We start from the raw sequence: 18,399 nt of genomic DNA on the forward strand, positions 1-18,399 counted from the left end.
AAGTTGGAGCAGTCTTCCATTGATACAGTTATGGTTATTGGATTTATTGAGTATGCATGTAAGAAAATGAATCTCAGGGTTGTGGTGACATATATATATACTTTGATAATAAATTTATGTTGAATTTTGAACTTCGATAAGATGGACTCTTTCCCTCACAGCCTACATTGTTGTGATCTTGCACTGATCATTTATCTGCACTGCATTTTTTTCCTATAGCTTTTACACTTTATTCTGCATTGTTACTGTTTTACATTATTGTAAATCAATGCGTTATGTAATGATTTAATCTGCATGATCACTATGCAAGACGAGCTTTTCACTGTATCATGAGAATAATGAACCACACCTAACCAAAATGCATCCAGCTCTCAGCAGGCTGGATGGTTCTGCTGGCTGACGATCTTCAGTCCAGTGCTCACAATCTCAGAACAAGGCATGGCTCATTTGGGATTGAGGAGATGAGAAGGAAAAACAATCAGCTGCAGGAACTCAGCAGGTTCAGGCAGCATCAGCCCTGATGCAGGGCACAGTAGCATAGTGGTTAGCACAATGACTTACAGTACAGCTATCCCGGGTTCAACCCCCACCACTGTCTGTACAGTGTTTGTACATTCACCCCGTGACTGCGTGGGTTTCCTCCAGGTGCTCCGGTTTCCTCCCACAGTCCAAAGGCAAACTGGTTGGTAGTTAATTGGTCATTGCAAATTGTCCTGTGATTAAGCTCCAATTAAATTAAGGGATTGCTGGGCGGCATGATTCCAAGGGCTGAAAGGGCTAGTAATGCCATATCAATCAATAAATAAAAATAAAAACTAATATATAAATAAATTATCCATCTTCCACATATGGTCACTCCTACTTACAAACAGCAATGATATCTCAATATTTCTCTATCTCTCTATCTCAACTGCATGAGAGAGTCTAGAGCTGCCCGGTTAAATGTTCGAAAGCTGGCAGATCCTGACCACACTTACCTGCATCTCAGCAGATTTCATTTAATATATTAATTCAGTAACATTCCATCAGAGCACTTACCTATAACCATGCAGTTGGCCAGTAGATGGGGACCTTTAGCTCCCGCACGCTTTATCACTGTGCGATCACTGTCAGCTTTCTCCCTCGGTGGAATCTGAATCCAGGCACCCGTTGACTTCTTTTCCAAACACCCAGAATATTGTGCGGACTGAAATTGAGAGAAAGGAGAGCAAGAAATTTGGGCTGCATATTGGCATGGAGCAAAATCATGGAAAACACATCTTCTAGATACATAACAAATTGCTCCGTATGTGACCACAAAAAATGAAACATTTCTAAATATCAAAAAATTTGCTTTGGGGGGTTTAAACTAAATTTGCAGGGGGCAGGGATCCAGAATGTGAGAGAGGATAGCGAGATGAAGTATAAAGGACAGGTGGGGACTACACGGTTCCGGAATATTAAGTGTGAAGTAGAGAAAGGTGAGGTGGAATGAGTGATAAGGAGGATACATGTGCAGAGGGATGGTCTGACGGAGCACGGAGTTAAATGTGCAGAAAGAGTAAGTAAATTAAAGAAGGACAACAAAATTCAAGGTGCGTATAGCCCGGTGAGAGTTCAGGGAGCTGGGTTATGCACAATAGGCTTCGATGTGCTATCGAAGGGACAGAAAGGTGGGCAGAGGGGGTGGGGTGGCCCTGTTGGTGAGGAATGAGATTCAGTCCCTTGCAAGGGGGGACATAGAATCAGGAGAAGTAGAGTCAGTGTGGATAGAACTGAGGAACAGTAAGGGCAAAAAGACCCTAATAGGTGTTATCTACAGGCCCCCAAACAGTAGCATGGATATTGGGTGCAAGTTGAATAGGGAGTTAACAATGGCATGTGGCAAAGGAAATGTCGCAGTAGTTATGGGGGATTTCAACATGCAGGTGAACTGGGAAAATCAGGTTAGTATTGGACCCCAGGATAGGGAGTTTGTAGAGTGCCTACAGGATGCATTTTTGGAGCAGCTTGTACGGGAGCCAACCAGGGATAGAGCTATTCTGGATTTAGTGTTGTGCAATGAACAGGATTTGATAAGTGATCTTGAAGTAAAGGAGCCATTAGGAGGTAGTGACCATAATATGATAAGTTTTTACCTGCAAGTTGAGAGGGATAAGGGCAGATCAGAAGTGTCAGTATTGCAGTTGAACAAAGGAGACTATGGAGCCATGAGGAAGGAGCTGGCCAAAGTTGACTGGTCGGATATCTTAGCAGAAAAGACAGTGGAACAGCAATGGCAGGTATTCTTGGGAATAATGCACAAGGTGCAAAATCAGTTCATCCCCCGGAGAAGGAAGGATTCAAAGGGGGGAAAGTGGCCACAGTGGTTGACAAAGAAAGTCAGAGATAGCATAGCATTAAAAAGAAAGAAGTATAACAGAGCTAAGGTGAGTGGGAAGACGGATGATTGGGAAATTTTTAAGGAGCAACAGAACTTAACTAAAAAGGCAATACGGGGAGAAAAAAATGAGGTATGAACGCAAGCTAGCTAGGAATATAAAGGAGGATAGCAAAGGTTTTTTTAGGTATGTAAAGAGAAGGAAGATAGTTAAGAACAATGTTGGGCCCTTGAAGAATGAATTGAGAGAAATTGTTATGGGAAACAGAGAAATGGCAGACGAATTTAATAAGTACTTTGGATCTGTCTTCATTAGGGAAGACACAAGCAATCTCTCAGATGTATGGATGGGCCAAGGACATAGGGTAACAGAGGAACTGAAACAGATTGACATTAGGAAGGAAACGGTGATGAGTAGACTGATGGGACTGAAGGCTAACAAATCCCCAGATCCAGATGGTCTGCATCCTAGGGTACTAAAGGAGGTGGCTCTGGAAATGGTGATCATTTTCCGATGTTCCTTAGATTCAGGATCAGTTCCTGAGGATTGGCGAATGGCTAACGTTATCCCACTTTTTAAGAAAGGAGGGAGGGAGAAAACAGAGAACTATCGCCCTGTTAGCCTAACATCAGTAGTGGGGAAGATGCTAGAGTCCATTATTAAAGATGAAATAGCGGTATATCTTGATAGCAGTGATAGGATTGGGCCGAGCCAGCATAGATTTACCAAGGGCAAGTCATGCTTGACTAATCTATTGGAGTTTTTCGAGGACATAACCAGGAAGATAGATGCGGGAGATCCAGTGGATGTGATGTACCTTGACTTTCAGAAGGCATTTGATAAGGTACCACATAGGAGATTGGTGGGTAAAATCAAAGCTCATGACATTGGGGGGAGGATATTGACATGGATAGAAAACTGGTTGGCAGATAGAAAGCAAAGGGTAGCAGTGAATGGGTGTTTCTCGGAATGGCAGGTGGTGACTAGTGGGGTGCCACAGGGCTCGGTATTGGGACCACAGCTGTTTACGATTTACGTCAATGATTTAGAGAAAGGCATTGTGAATAACATCAGCAAGTTTGCTGATGATACTAAGCTGGGTGGCAATGTGACATGTGATGAGGATGTTAGGAGAATTCGAGGTGACTTGGATAGGCTGGGTGAGTGGGCAGAAACTTGGCAGATGGTGTTTAATGTGAATAAGTGTGAGGTTATTCACTTTGGGAGCAAGAACAGGAAGGCAGATTATTATCTGAACGGTGTGGAGTTAGGTAAGGATGAAATACAAAGAGATCTAGGAGTACTTGTTCATCAGTCTCTGAAGGTGAATGAGCAAGTGCAGCAGGCAGTGAAGAAGGCTAATGGAATGTTGGCCTTTATTACAAAAGGAATTGAGTACAAGAGCAAGGAAATCCTTTTGCATTTGTACAGGGCCCTGGTGAGACCACACCTGGAGTATTGTGTGCAGTTTTGGTCTCCAGGGTTAAGGAAGGACATCCTGGCTGTGGAGGAGGTGCAGCGTAGGTTCACTAGGTTAATTCCTGGGATATCCGGACTGTCTTACGCAGAGAGATTAGAGAGACTGGGCTTGTAAACGCTGGAATTAAGGAGATTGAGAGGGGATCTGATTGAGACATATAAGATTATTAAGGGATTGGACAAGATAGAGGCAGGAAATATGTTCCAGATGCTGGGAGAGTCCAGTACCAGAGGGCATGGTTTAAGAATAAGGGGTAGGTCATTTAGGACAGAGTTGAGGAGGAACTTCTTCTTCCAGAGAGTTGTGGAGGTGTGGAACGTGCTGCCTCAGAAGGCAGTGGAGGCCAATTCTCTGGATGCTTTCAAGAAGGAGCTAGATAGGTATCTTATGGATAGGGAATCAAGGGTTATGGGGACAAGGCAGGAACCGGGTATTGATAGTAGATGATCAGCCATGATCTCAGAATGGCGGTGCAGGCTCGAAGGGCCGAATGGTCTACTTCTGCACCTATTGTCTATTGTCTATAATTTACTTTAACAACCTGTAAACTGAAAAAAAAAAACACTAAATCTAATCTACATTCGGTGTGACCACCCTTTGCCTTTAAAACTGCATCAATTGTCTCGGGTACACAGTTGTGCAGTTTTATAAGAAAATCGGCTGGGAGGTTGCCACCTTGCCAGTTCTTCTGGAGACTTTGGCTGTCTCGCTTGCTTATGTCTCATTAGCTAATCCCAGACAACCTTGTGGAGGCCATACCATCTGAAAACATATATAAATTTTAGGGTGCTTAGGACTTTTGCACCGGGCAGGAGGTACAGAAGTCTGAAGGCAAACACTCAACAACTCAGGAACAGCTTCTTCCCCTCTGCCATCAGACTTCTGAATGGACTTTGAACCCTTGAACTCTACCTCACTACTTCAATTTCTATTTTTTGCAACTTATTTAATTTAACTATTTTGTATAAATAGTAATTCACTTGTTTCTTTTTCTCTCTATTATTATGTATTGCACAGTACTGCTGCCGCAAAGTTAACAAATTTCACGACAGATGCCAGTGACATTAAACTTGATTCTGATTCCGATTTGGATTGAAGCAGATTGTCTGATTGTTATCACCCTATTTGGGAACTGTGAAAAAATACAATATACAACTTTTCTTTCAGACTACTGACATGACTGACACACAATTATATTGACTCACGACAGAAATCCAAGCTGCTGTGTATAAAGAACGGTGAGTTTGCTGATTGTGGTTTGTGACCGGTACAGAGCACCTGGCTACCAAGGACAGACACAGAATTCCCAGAATCAAAGTCAGATCTATTATCACTGATAAATGTTATGACATCTGTTCTGCCGCCACAGTGCAGGGCAATACATAAAAATTACTTTCAGCTGTAATAAAAAATATTAAAAAATATCTAAGTAGTGCAATAAGAAAGGGCAAAATACTGAGGCAGTGTTCATGGGTTCATTGCCAGTTCAGAAATGTGATTGCGAAGGAGAAGAAGCTGTTCCAAAAACATTGAGTGTGTGTCTTAAGTTTCGCCACTCTGGTGATATCAGTGAGAAGAGGACAATTCTCAGGTGCTGGGAGTCCTTCACGATGAATGCCAACTTTTTGAGGCATCCGCTATTGAGGTTGCCCTCAGTGCTGCCGAGGCTAGCGCCCATGATGGAGGTGGGTGAGTTTACAGCACTCTGCAGCTTTTTCCGATCCTGTGCATTGGCGCCTCCATACTAAGTGGTGATGCGGCCAGTTATCATGCTCTCTGCACAAACCTGCTGAACCACACAGATCTCTCCAAACTGCCAATGAAGTATAGCTGCTGGCGAGCCTTCCCCATATTGTCATCATTACTTTGGGCCCAAGATAGATGAGCAGGGATGCTCACACACAATATACCACCAGGATGAAAGGTGAAATTTCTGTTCCAGCGTGTTACACTAGTTTATGTGGAAAGATTGAACAGGAATGCTTTCATTTTTCCCTACTAAATAGAAGACCATTCAGCCCATTGATTTTATCCTTACTCAAAGTAAACCCATAACCCAGTAATTTTTCCCAGAAAAATTCTTTTCAACTTCTTATCAGCTCCCCACCCCCAATTCTAATACTTTAACACACTGTGGGGGCCTCACAGTGGCTAATGAACCTAACGCCTCATGTTTCTTTGGGATGTGTGAGGAAACCGGAACACTCGAAGGAAATCCATATGATCACAGGGAACAAGTGGTCAGTCCACACCAACAACAGTGGAGGTCAGGATTGAATCCGGTTCACCAGAGCTCAAAGGCTGACATTCTACCAGCTGCATCACTGTGCAGCCGATCTCATCTCCATTTCACAGACAACAAGACGATCCAGGCCAGAATGCTCATTCAATATTAATTAGCTGGTGTTATCAAGTTCCTTGTTTATAACAGCCAGTCAAATTCAGTGAGGCTCGGGCGATTGAACTGCATTTGATCTTCTGGTCTCTTTGCAGGACACCTGATCCAAGAGCCCCCGGGAGACCAGCAGCCTCAATCGTCTTACCACTGTCTGTTCCACGTGGCAGGGAGCAAGGGAAAAGCAGGTATGCAGCCAGATCTGGCTGTTTACGTCCGTCTGACTTGAATCACCAGAGCTGCTGCACAACAGAACTCTGAGGAAGGTGGTGCTTCAGTGTCTAGCTCTCAAATGATGCCATGATAAACAAATCCTCTCACCAATCCAGTATCTCTTCACAAGTCTCAGGTGATACTGGGATGCCCTCCTCAATGGTGGGAGAATACTGCTTGTGTCTGACTGGAAATGAAGGGATGATTGAGCTCGTTCCAGTCAGAAACACAGAGTATTCTTCCACTATTGAGGAGAGAGAATGCTCTTCCAAAGGGTCTCTAGCAGACTAACATAGAATTCTGAAGAAGACTGCTTCCAAAAAATTAACCTAATAAAACCAAAGAATGCTGGACCCACTCAAGCTCAGAGTAAATTTATTATCAAGGTATCTATACGCCACCATATGCAACCTGGAGTCTGCTGGGGCAGCAGGGTGAGAGCAGCTGGCACCAGCAAGACCGATAAGCTCATAAGGAAGTCTGATTCTGTTCTGGGGGTGGAACTGGATTCGCTGGTGGTTGTGTCTGAGAGCAAGATGCTGCAGAAACTATGGAGCATTATGGACGATCCCTCTTGCACCCTCCATGACATACTGGACAAACAGAGGAGCACCTTTAGTAACAGACTGATTCCAGCGAGGTGCACCACTGAATGCCACAGGAAATCCTTTCTCCATGTGGCTATAAGACTCTACAACTCCCCCTCCTTCAGTGTGTAAGTATATGGTTTCTTTGCACATCTGTTATTTTGCACTATTACTTTTTAATGCACATTTTGTTTTTTTTTGTTTCCCTCAATGCTTACATTTTGTATTTTAAAATATATATTTCTGACTGAGCAACCTTGCAACAATAATTTCCTTCAGGATAAAGAAAGTTTTATCTTATCTTTTCTTATTTTCTTACTTTCTTACAGGGATTCACAGTAGATAGAAAGAACAGATTCAATGAAAATCTCATATGATGGAGGTCAACCAATGTGAGAAGGACAAAGGGAGAAGAAAGTAATAGTAATCATAAATAAATAAATGGATAAATAAATAAAAGAGTTAGATAAATAAATAAACAAACAAAGAAACAAACAATAAATATTGAGAACTTGAGTTGTTTCGTCCTTAAAAGTGAGTCCGTAGTTTGTGGAATCAGTGTAGTGTTGGGGTGAGGGATGTTACCCACATTGGTTCAAGAACCTGATGGTTGAAGGATAACAACTCAGATCAGGCAGCATCTGTGGAGAGAGAAACATGAGTTAATGTTTCAGACCAGAACTGATGCCGGGTCTTTGACATGAAATGTGAACTCAGCTCCTCTCTCCACAGATGATGCCCAGCCTGCTGAGTGTTTCCAGAATTTTCTTGCTTTATTTCAGACATTTATCGAGTCATTCCAGCTTTTATTGATTCAGGCTCAGATTCAGATTTATTTACCACATGTACATTGAAAGATGCATGAAATGTGACATTTGTATGTACAACCAACACACCCAAAGATGTGTAGGGGCAGCTCGTAAGTTTTACCACACACTCCAGCACCAAAATAGCATACCCATGGTGTTCCATAGAATAACACATACAACAACAGGAACAACAAGCAAAAGCATAGCCCTTTTATAGCCTTTCCACCACCCCACCAACCACTCAGACAGACAAACAGTCTTCCAACACCAGGACAGGCCACCTCCAGGCCTTCAAGCCTTTAGTCCTTGTCCCTGGATTCTCAGATTCGCAAACATCAGGGTTTAACATCTGACTTCACTCCAGCACTCACCAGTCACAAGCTTGACACTCAGACTTTGACTTCCAAACTCACGCATCCTTAATTGCTCTTGAGAATGTTGTGGTAGTATTAGGGCCATTGGAATAGTGCAGGAATGGGGGAATTGTGCAGTTGAAGTTTCCAAGGTTGTCAAGCCGAGAAGTGGTAGTGGGGACAAGCTCCCACTACCTAAAAGTGCTTCTCACGGCATGCGCCTCAAATAGCCTCTAACAACCAAGTCCAACTCCTGGCCTGCTCATGTGGCTTAGCCTCTAAGCCCTCCAGAACTGTTTCTACTGACAGGAGTAGGGGCGAAGGCGGGTTACTGGTGCCTTAAAGCTAGTGCTTCAGGTAGATGGAGCTTGTCAGCCTGGGCAGGCAGTCCATCTAAGAGAGAGAAAACTCTGATCTCAAACCATCCTTGCCTTGCGGCCATACCCACTCATGGGAAAGGCTTCGCGAGTAAACCCTGAGGACAAATCCGGAGCTGGAGTCCCTAAGGCAGTCCGACGTTGCCTTCAACCTCATTCTGGCAACTCCTGTGACGATACTGGTGCCAAGCTTTATCGGCCCTTGCCCTTCCTTTGGACAACATCGGTGTCGTAGAGAGGGGAGACTTGCTGCATGGGCAACTGCTAGTCTTCCATACAACCTTGCCCAGGCCTGCGCCCTGGAGAAAAATCCAGGCGCAGATCCATGGTCTTGCGAGACTAACGGATGCCACCATCAGGGTGTTGAAGTAGAACTCCGGCCATGATGTAGGTAGATGGTGGAGTGAGCACACAGGACCAGATGACTTCCTCCTGGTTCTATTTCTGATGGCCTCAAACATATTGCATTTGAATTGAATGTCCATCTCAAAGTGCAATGTGCAATTTGTAGTAATTTATAATAAATAGTATGTACAACAGGATAGTCAATATAACATAGAAATACAGTTGTGTCAGCATGAGTTAGGCAATCTGATGGCCTGGTGGAAGAAGCTGTCCCAGAGCCTATTGGTCCTGGCTTTTATGCTGTAGTACCGCTTCCCAGATGGTAGCAACAGGAACAGTTTGTGGCTGGGGTGACTTGGGTCTCCAATGATCCCTTTGGCCCTTTTTACACACCTGTCTTTGTAAATGTCCTGAACAGTGGTAAGTTCACATCTACAGATGCTCTGAGCTGTCCACACCACTATCTGCAGAGTCCTGCGATTAACGGAGGTACAGTTCCCATACCAGGCAGTGATGCAGCCAGTTAGGATGCTCTCACTTGTGCCCCTCTAGAAAGTTCTTAGGATTTGGGGGCCCATACCAAACTTCTTCAAATGTCTGAGGTGAAGGAGGCGCTGTTGTGCCTTTTTCACCACACAGCCAGTGTGTACAGACCGCGTGATGTCTGACCTGACCTGTTCCAGTCTGTGTGGTAAGGTTAATCGCACATTGCTGTTCCGATGGATTTAAGCATTCTGACTCATTGGCAGTGAAGTGATAGTGATGTGTTTGCAAGTCAAGGCGATGTGACACTTGGAGATGAGCAAAGCTGATAATGTTCACACATATCCACCGCCTGCCCTGTGGGGGTGTCGGGTGCCTCTGACAGAACAGCATTATAGAAATAAGAAGCTACGAAGCAGGAGCAGGAGTCGGCCATCTGGCCCATCGAGCCTGCCCCACTAATCAAAATGACCATGGTTGATCTGGTGATGGACTCAGCTCCACCCACATGCCTTTCCCATCACCCTGCTATGCAAAAACTTAAATATATTTAATAAGGTAGGTCAACTGCTTGCCTGGACAGAGAATTCAACAGACTCAATACTCTCTGGGAAAAGCAGTTTTGGCTCATCTCTGTGCTAAATCTATACCCCAAACCATGAGGCTATGGCCTCTAGTTATCATTCGAGAAAAAGCTTTCCTGCCTTGTACTTATAGAGAGGTAGAGTCTTAGAAAAAACAGCACAGAACCAGGCCCGTCAGCCCAACTAGTCCATGCTGGACCACTTAAACTGCCTAGTCCCATCTATCTTCACCCAGATCATAGTCCTCCCTACCGCTCCCATTCATGGACCGATCCAAACTTCTCTAAAGTGCTGAAATCAAGACCACATGCACCACTTGCACTGGTAGCTCATTTCACATTCTCACCATCCTCTGAGTGAAGAAGATTCCCCTCATGTTCACCTTACCTATTCCTACATGAATCTTACATATTTCAATAAGATCTTCTCTCATAAGGAGATATCATTTTAAATAATATCAGCGACCATCTTAGTCACTGAGGACAATAGTCTGAGAATTGGAACTAATATTGGAGATTTTACCACTGGACCAAGTTCCCAGTGCCAAAGCAATAGTAGCATGGTAGTAGCACAAAACTTTACAGTTATAGCAACCCAGGTTCAATTCTGGCAGAAGTTTGTACGTTCTCCCCATGACTATGTGGGTTTCCTCCAGATGCTCCTGTTTCCTCCCACAGCCTAAAGTTGGTAGATTAATTGATCATTGTAAATTGGCCTGTATTTAGGCTAGCCTTGTCTTGTCTTGCCTTCTGCCCAACGCCAGCTTCCTAGGCCTGAGTCGAGGTAGTAGTATTAGTAGGCTAGGGTTTCAGGGGTTGCTGGCCAGCATGGCTTGAAGGGCCAGAAGGACTAATTCCACGTGGTATCTCCATAAATAAATAAAACTTTTCCAGGCATCATCTGGCACAATCTCACCATCTACACTGATGAACCTTTGCATCCATTTTCAAGCAACGATATATTTTAAATGAGGGGGTTAAACGTTCCTATTTTGTCCACTATTTACATCCAACATGCCATTCACAGGCTGATTTTCCATGTATTACTAATTCATCAACTATCAAATTCACCATTTGATCTTAAACTAAAAATCCAACCAGAATTAAACCACGTCCTTGAATACGGACATAGGCTATACCACTATAACCACTTTTCACTACAATGAGCCTTGTTCTGTTCTAATTGTATTCTTTTGTGTAAGATTATGTATAATTTATGCATTTTCATGTGAATGTTATGTGTCTATTGATATGTACCTGTGATGCTGCTGCAAGGTTTTCATTGCACCTATTCATACATGGATTTCCGCATCTGACATTGACTTTGACACTATCTTTCCATGTTCGTCTACAGCCTTCAATGCCTCAGCAGTTAAAGTTCTTCACTCTCAGGTTGGAGGAGCCACACCTCATATTCCGCCTTGGTAGCCTCCAACCTGATGGTATGAATATCAATTTCTCCAACTTCCAGGAATTTATTTCCCCTCCCTCTTCTTCAATTCCACACCCTGCCTTCTTAAATCTTCTTCTCACCTGCCTAACACCTCCCCCAGTGCCTCTCCTCCTTCATTTTTCCCACGGTCCACTCTCCTCTCCTATAAGATTCCTATGTCTACAGTCCTTTACATTTTCCACCTGTCACTTCCATCTTTTTACTTCAACCTCCCATCCCCAACCACCTTGCCTCACCTATCAGCTTGACCCTTTTCCCCTCTATAACCTTCTTATTCTGGCATCTTCCTTCTTCTTTTCCAGTCTTGATGGAGGGTTTCAGCTCAAAATATTGACTATTTATTCATCTCTATAAATGCTACCTGATCTGCTGAGTTTCTCCATCATCTTGTGTGTGTTACTCAAGTTTATTTTTTCTTATTTGGTCTGGGATGTGGGCTTTACAGGCTGAACCAGAGTATAATTAGTCTTCCCTACTTGCCTTTGAGAAGGTGGTACTGAGCAGTCTTCTTGAACTGCGGCAGACCTTGATGTATGTGGGTATACCACAATGTCCCCAGGGAGTGAGTACAAACATTTTGACACAGTGACGGCAATGATGTAATTAGTTTGACCAGGAATATTGTGTAAGACTATAAGACCACATTGCATAGGAGTAGGCTATTTGGCCCATCAAATCTGTTCTGCTATTCCATCATGGCTGATTTATTTTCCCCCTTCAGCCCCAATCTCTTGTCTTCTCCCATAACCTTTGATGCATTTACTAACAACAATCTATCAAATCACTCTGTTAAATATGCCTAATAACTTGGCCTCCACAACCACCTGTGCTAATAGATTCTATCGGTTCACCACCTTCAAGCTAAAGAAATTCTTTCTCATCTCTGTTCTAAAGGGATCTCTTTCTATTCTGAGGATGCACCCTCTGGTCCTAAACTCTCCCACTATGGTAAACATCCTCTCCATGTCCACTCTATTGAGGCCAGGAGTTTCCAATTTTTTTTATGCCATGGATCCCTACCAATAACTAAGGGCTCCGTGGACCCCAGGCTGTAAACCCTTGATCAAGGCCTTTCATATTTGTTAAACCAGTGATGTTGGTATGGGGCTTTTTATTTAAATGCAGTCTGGCCGGGAATGACAGATTTTCCAATGACCTCTGATTATAACTTACGATCGTGTGGAAAGAAATTATTTGCCATTTATTTGTTAAAACACATGATCAGTTCAATGTTGGTCATTAGCTATTGAAGGCTTTTTTGTGAGAATCATACATTGGGCCTTTAATCAACCTTCAGGGGAGTTTTCCAATATTTTCCTCAATATTCTCATGTGGGAATCCATATGGAGTGAGAAAGAAACTTGTTATGACATCCCATGAATTTTGTAGAAACTCTACTGTAGTGATAAGAGTAAGCAAACACCTGATACACTGACAACAAAATCCTGCATTAGCCAATGAGATGATGGCCAGATTATTGAGTTACAGAGTAGTACACCATTGAGACAAGCTCTTCAGTCCGACTCAACCAAGATGCCCATTTAAGTTAATCCCATCTGCCCGTGTTTGGCCCATTTCCATCTCAATCATTCCTGTCTATTTTGGTTGTATAATATTGTGGAGAGATAATTATCCATCAGTATTTGATAGAAGACATTCTTGCCCCTCTCGAAATAGTGCTATGGGGTCTTTCTTTCCACTTGATGGAATCTCAGTTTCATCAGGACTTGCCAAAACGTTGTCTGTTTATTCCCCTCCGCAAAGGCTGCCTAACTTGTTGAGTTTTTCTAGCATTTTGCGTGTGTGTTTCTCAAAATTTCCAGCATCTGCAGCAGAATTTCTTGTGCTCATTCTAAGTTCAGCATGCTTGACAGAATCCTGACCAGCCCGAGAGACCACTTGGCCCATCATAACTATGTTGGTTCCCGGTGAAGAAACCTCTTCAGTTCTATTCTCTCATCCTTTCTTCATTGGCCTGGAAAAGAATTTTTCTCTGATTAATCTCAAATTCACAGAGACTCCAAGCATGCCTGGAACCTTGCCAACTCATAAATATGTTAAATGACTGCACTTTATAGGAGCACCATTGACAGCATCCCGACAAGCTGCATCTCCATCTGGTATGGGAGCAGTTGTGCATCAGACCAGAGGTCCCTAAAGTTAGTGTGAGAACGACTGAGAGGATAAAGGGGTGTCCATACCATCCATCGGGCACACTTATCTGGAGCACTGAGTAAGCAGGGCTTTTAGCATTATCAAGGATCCCAGCCATCCATCTTCCATTCTCTTTGACTTTCTACCATCAGGCAGGAGACTCCTATGCATAAACCGTTAGGATGGGAAACAGTTTCTTCCCTCAGGCCATTAGACTTCTAAACTCCCTGCCACATCACCATTTGAAGTGTTACCAGTCATTCTGTTCTATAGCTGACATTTAATTTATGTACTTTACTTTGTTTATTTATCCATAATTCATTTGTAGATTTTATCCTTACTATCCTAAGTTATTGTGTGTTATATCTGTGTTATCTGTATTGAGTGCTTTACACCCTTGTCCAGAGAAACGTTGCCTCATTTGAGATATACATGTATATAGTTAAATGTCAATAACCTTGACTTGACTAAGGTGCTACACAGGCAGCCAAGGGCTTTACAGAGGAAAGCAGCAGATAGCGGAAAGGGTTATTCCATTTAAAACAGAAGTGGAATTAGTTCCCCCTTTTCCCCTTTTCTCCTCCATCAGTGTCTAGATGATCTCCTTCCTCTGCAGTTCTCTGAGTTTTGAAGCAGTTGATAAGACTTGTAATTGATATATTATTATCTCATGTACTGACATACAGTGAGATGTTTTGGTCTGCATGCCAGTCCAGACAGTTTAGCCGATACATGAGTACACTGAGGTAGTACAAAAGCCAACGGAGAGAACATCTGGTGAAACTTCTGAAATACCTGCTTTGCTGCCGCTGCTACTGTGTGATCCAGAATCTCCAGAGGGGAATGCCCCGAGTCCTTGGCTTTGCTTGTTGCTTGGCGGCCAGGGCGGAGTTGAAGCGCTCGGCAGAGGATCGCACTCGGTGCTCGGTGTCGGAGGGCTGGTTGGAGGCTGAAAGTTTTTGGACGGACTCAGAGTCCGCTGCAGTCGGGTGCTTCCAATGGCGCGGCATCGGCAAGTTTGCGGCGCTTGGAGGTTCATGGCAGGGAAAGTTTCTCCCTTCTACTGTCTGCATGAGATGATGAGGCTACCAGAACTTTGAGACTTTTTTTTACCATGCCCACGGTCTGCTCTTTATCAAATTATGGTATTGCTTGGCACTGTTGTAACTATGTGTTATAATTATGTGGCTTTGTCAGTTTTAGTCTTGGTTTGTCTTGTGTTTCCGTGATATCACTCTGGAGGAACATTGTATCATTTTTTAATGCATGCATTTCTAAATGACAATAAACGAGGACTGAGTGTCCTCATAATCTAATCTAATCTAAAAAATAAACAGAATGCAGAATATAATGGTACAGTTATACAAAAACTGCAGTGCATGTGGACAAATAAATTGCAAGAGCCATAACAAGGTGGACTGAGAGATCAAGAGATCACCTTTATCATATAACAGGTCTATTCAAGAATCTTTCTGGGACTGCTTTTCCAAAACAGCAGGAGATGTAGATGGAGTCATTGGAGGGGAGGTTGATTTTCATAATAGACTGTGCTGTGTTCACAACTCTGCAATATCTTGTGGTCTTTGGCAGAGCAGAGAGTGATGCATCTGGACTATTTCCAACATGCATCTGTAATAATTGGGGTCATTGGGGACGTTCCAAATTTCCTTAGCCTTTTTAGGAAGTAGGGGTGCTGATGTGCGTTCTTGGGCGTGGTGTCAATGTAGTTGGACCAGGACAAGTTCCTGGTATTATCCCTACTAGGAACTTGAAGCCCTCAGCTATCCCCACACATTTTCCATTGCATGTACTTGGCTTCCACTTGTTCCATTGGAGTTTTCGCTGCAAGTCCAAACAGCATGAGTCATTGAGCATATTGCAATTTTTCTGAGAAGATTAGGATAATAAATTAGAAGAAAAGGAATAGGCTGACTAATACTGCATCAATTAAAACAATAAATCTCTTGTGAGTTTGGGCCTGCTCAATTCAAGTGTTTCAATATCTGTATGTGAGTCTGTCTTCACAGGTCAAAGGTGAAATTCTGCTTTGGGGAAGGTAAACAAGATGATGTCAGCTTTTTTTCACATGACAGAACCACATCTGTACAAAAAACCTGCCTGATTATTCGTTAAGAGAGGATCCCTGCTGGTACTGATTAACTGTCAAGCTCTAGTTTATTATACAAGGTACCTTGGGACCAAAAATCACGATGGTAGAACCAGCTTGTTCCCCTCGTCCTTCAGTTATTTATGTCTGTTTAGCAAATTAGCGTAGAGTGGGCCCTTCCAACCCTTCAAGCCATGTCACCCCAGCAACCTCACACCCCTGATTAAACCTAACCTGATCACAGGACAATTTACAATGACCAATTAACCCACCCAGAGCATCTTTGGACTTCAGGAGGAAACCAGAGCACTCAGGGAAAATGCACACATTCCACGGGGCAGGATATACGGAGACTCCTTACAGAACGGCATCGGAGCTGAACTCCGAAGTCTGGAATGTCCTGAGCCGTAATGGCGTTGCGCTAACCGCCGCGTTGCTGTGGCGCTCTATTTTATTTAGCAATACAGTGCAGAGTAGGCCCTTCCCATCCCAGCAAGCCCCGACAAACTCAATTAACCCGAACCCAATCAGGGGACCATTTTACAATGAACAACTAATCTACCCAATATTTCTTTGGACCGTGAGGGGAAAACAGAACACCTAAGGAAAACCCCCACATTCAATGGGGAGAATATACAGACTCCTTAGAGAGGGCACTGGAATTGAAGTCCAAACTATGGAATGCCCCAAGCTGCAGGTGTGTTTCACTAACTGTTATACTACTGTGACAGCCATTTGCAAGGAACGTTTCTCTGCATGTCACAAACACGAGAAAATCTACAGATGCTGGAGGTCCAAAGCAACACACACAAACAGCTGGAGGAACTCAGCAGGTCAGGCAGTATCTATGGAAGACAGTAAAGTGTCGATGCTTTTGAGTTCTGATGAAGGAGCTCGGCCCGAAACATCGACTGTGTACTCTGTTCCATAGATGCTGCCTGGCCTGCTGGGTTCCTCCAGCATTTAGTGTGCGTTGCTCTGTATGTGGATGGTATTACTTGAAAGTAACATCTTTTTCCAATTCCTTTGACCCCTTGGCTCCTGTCTACTGTATCCAGCTCGTACCTGAAATATTTCTAATCCTCAAGCCTAATGCTCTTTTTGACAATACTATAAGTCGCGCCACTTGATCTATAACTATCTTCAGCTTCTTGTTAGTGACTCTCTGTCTCTATTTCCTTTGTGTTTATATGCCTTAGGGCAAGAGTTCTGAAACATTTTGAGAGCGTGTGCCCAAATTGGAGATAATCCTTTAAAAAAATTCTCCTACACGCTCTGGTAATTTTGAGCAGAGGTGATCATTGATGAATGAATTGATAACAATAATTATAGACTTCAGTAAAAGAAAAAATGAGTTCTGTTGCTTATTTATAAGCATTAATTAATTTACTATTAATAGAAGTAAAATATAGAAGTAAAACAGAGACAAACTGAAATAAATGAAGCATTTTAGAAATATTGTTCAAAAATTATTAATATTAATCTTTTTTAAAATTATAAATAACAATTTCTAAATTGTATTGTTATTATAACTGTTTACTATCCGAATACTGATGTGTACACCAGGTTTGTGAGGATTTCATCCAATGTCACATGCTCTCTCAACCTCATGGCTGGCACCTAGTCAGCTTGAGAGGTTGCCTGTGAAAACATTTCACTGCTCTTGAGTTGTAAAAATTCACTTGCTGCTTCATTTGGCAGAAAAGATCATCATTATGTATCTTTAATTATGGGTGTTTAAAGAATCGAGGGGCAACACTGCATGCTGCGTGCCAACAAAATTTTTGCGCATGCCACCTTGGGCATGCATGACATAGGTTTACCACTGCTACCTCCATGCAGTGTATATTTGTTGTAGAATCATGAAGTCATACAGCATGGAAACAGATTCTCTGGTCCAACTGGTCCCTGCCAACCTAGAGACCCATTTAAGCTTGTCTCATCTGAATCAGAATCAGGTTTATCATCACTGACATATATCATGATCTCGTCCCGAAACATCAACTTCTCCATGGATGCTGCCTGACCTGCTGAGTTCCTCCAGTATCTTGTGTGTGTGTGTTTACTCTAGATTTCTAGTGTCTGCAGAATCTCTTGTGTTTGTGAAATTTTTTAAATTATTTTTATTTTTATTTATTACAAACAAACAAAAAAAAGCACATCCACAAAAACCATAACCGTAACAAAATCAAATTAAATATTGAGCAGCAAAAGGGAGAAAAATATAAAGGCAAAAGTAAACATACACAGCAGAGGTGCACTGCACAAAAACCCCCAGTCCTCACCCCAATACAGGGCCCCATATCCTTTCAAAGATGTCCCCTCTGTCCTCATTACATAGTCTCAGTCTCTGCAAATGTAAAGTATTTGCCAGTTCTCTCAGCCACAGATCGTACATAGGCACCAAGTCCATTTTCCACATTTGAAGGATTAACTTCTTAGCAATCACTATTGCTGCAAGACATAACACAATGCAAGCCCGTCTTTGGCACGCATTCTCTCTAAACCTTTCCTACGCATGTACCTGTTCAAGTGTTTCTTTGGTATTGTTAATGTTCCTGCCTCAACCACTTCCTCTGTCGTTCCCCTCTAATCGGTTCTTTACATGTTCTCTGCTGCTTGTTTGCTTCTGTACTTCATCAATACAGTTCCTCAGTCTTTGATAGGCAGCTCAAGCTTTACACCTTCATAATTTGCTTT

This window comes from Mobula birostris, chromosome 7, assembly GCF_030028105.1.
Source record: "Mobula birostris isolate sMobBir1 chromosome 7, sMobBir1.hap1, whole genome shotgun sequence".
NCBI classification, from domain to species: Eukaryota; Metazoa; Chordata; class Chondrichthyes; order Myliobatiformes; family Myliobatidae; genus Mobula; species Mobula birostris.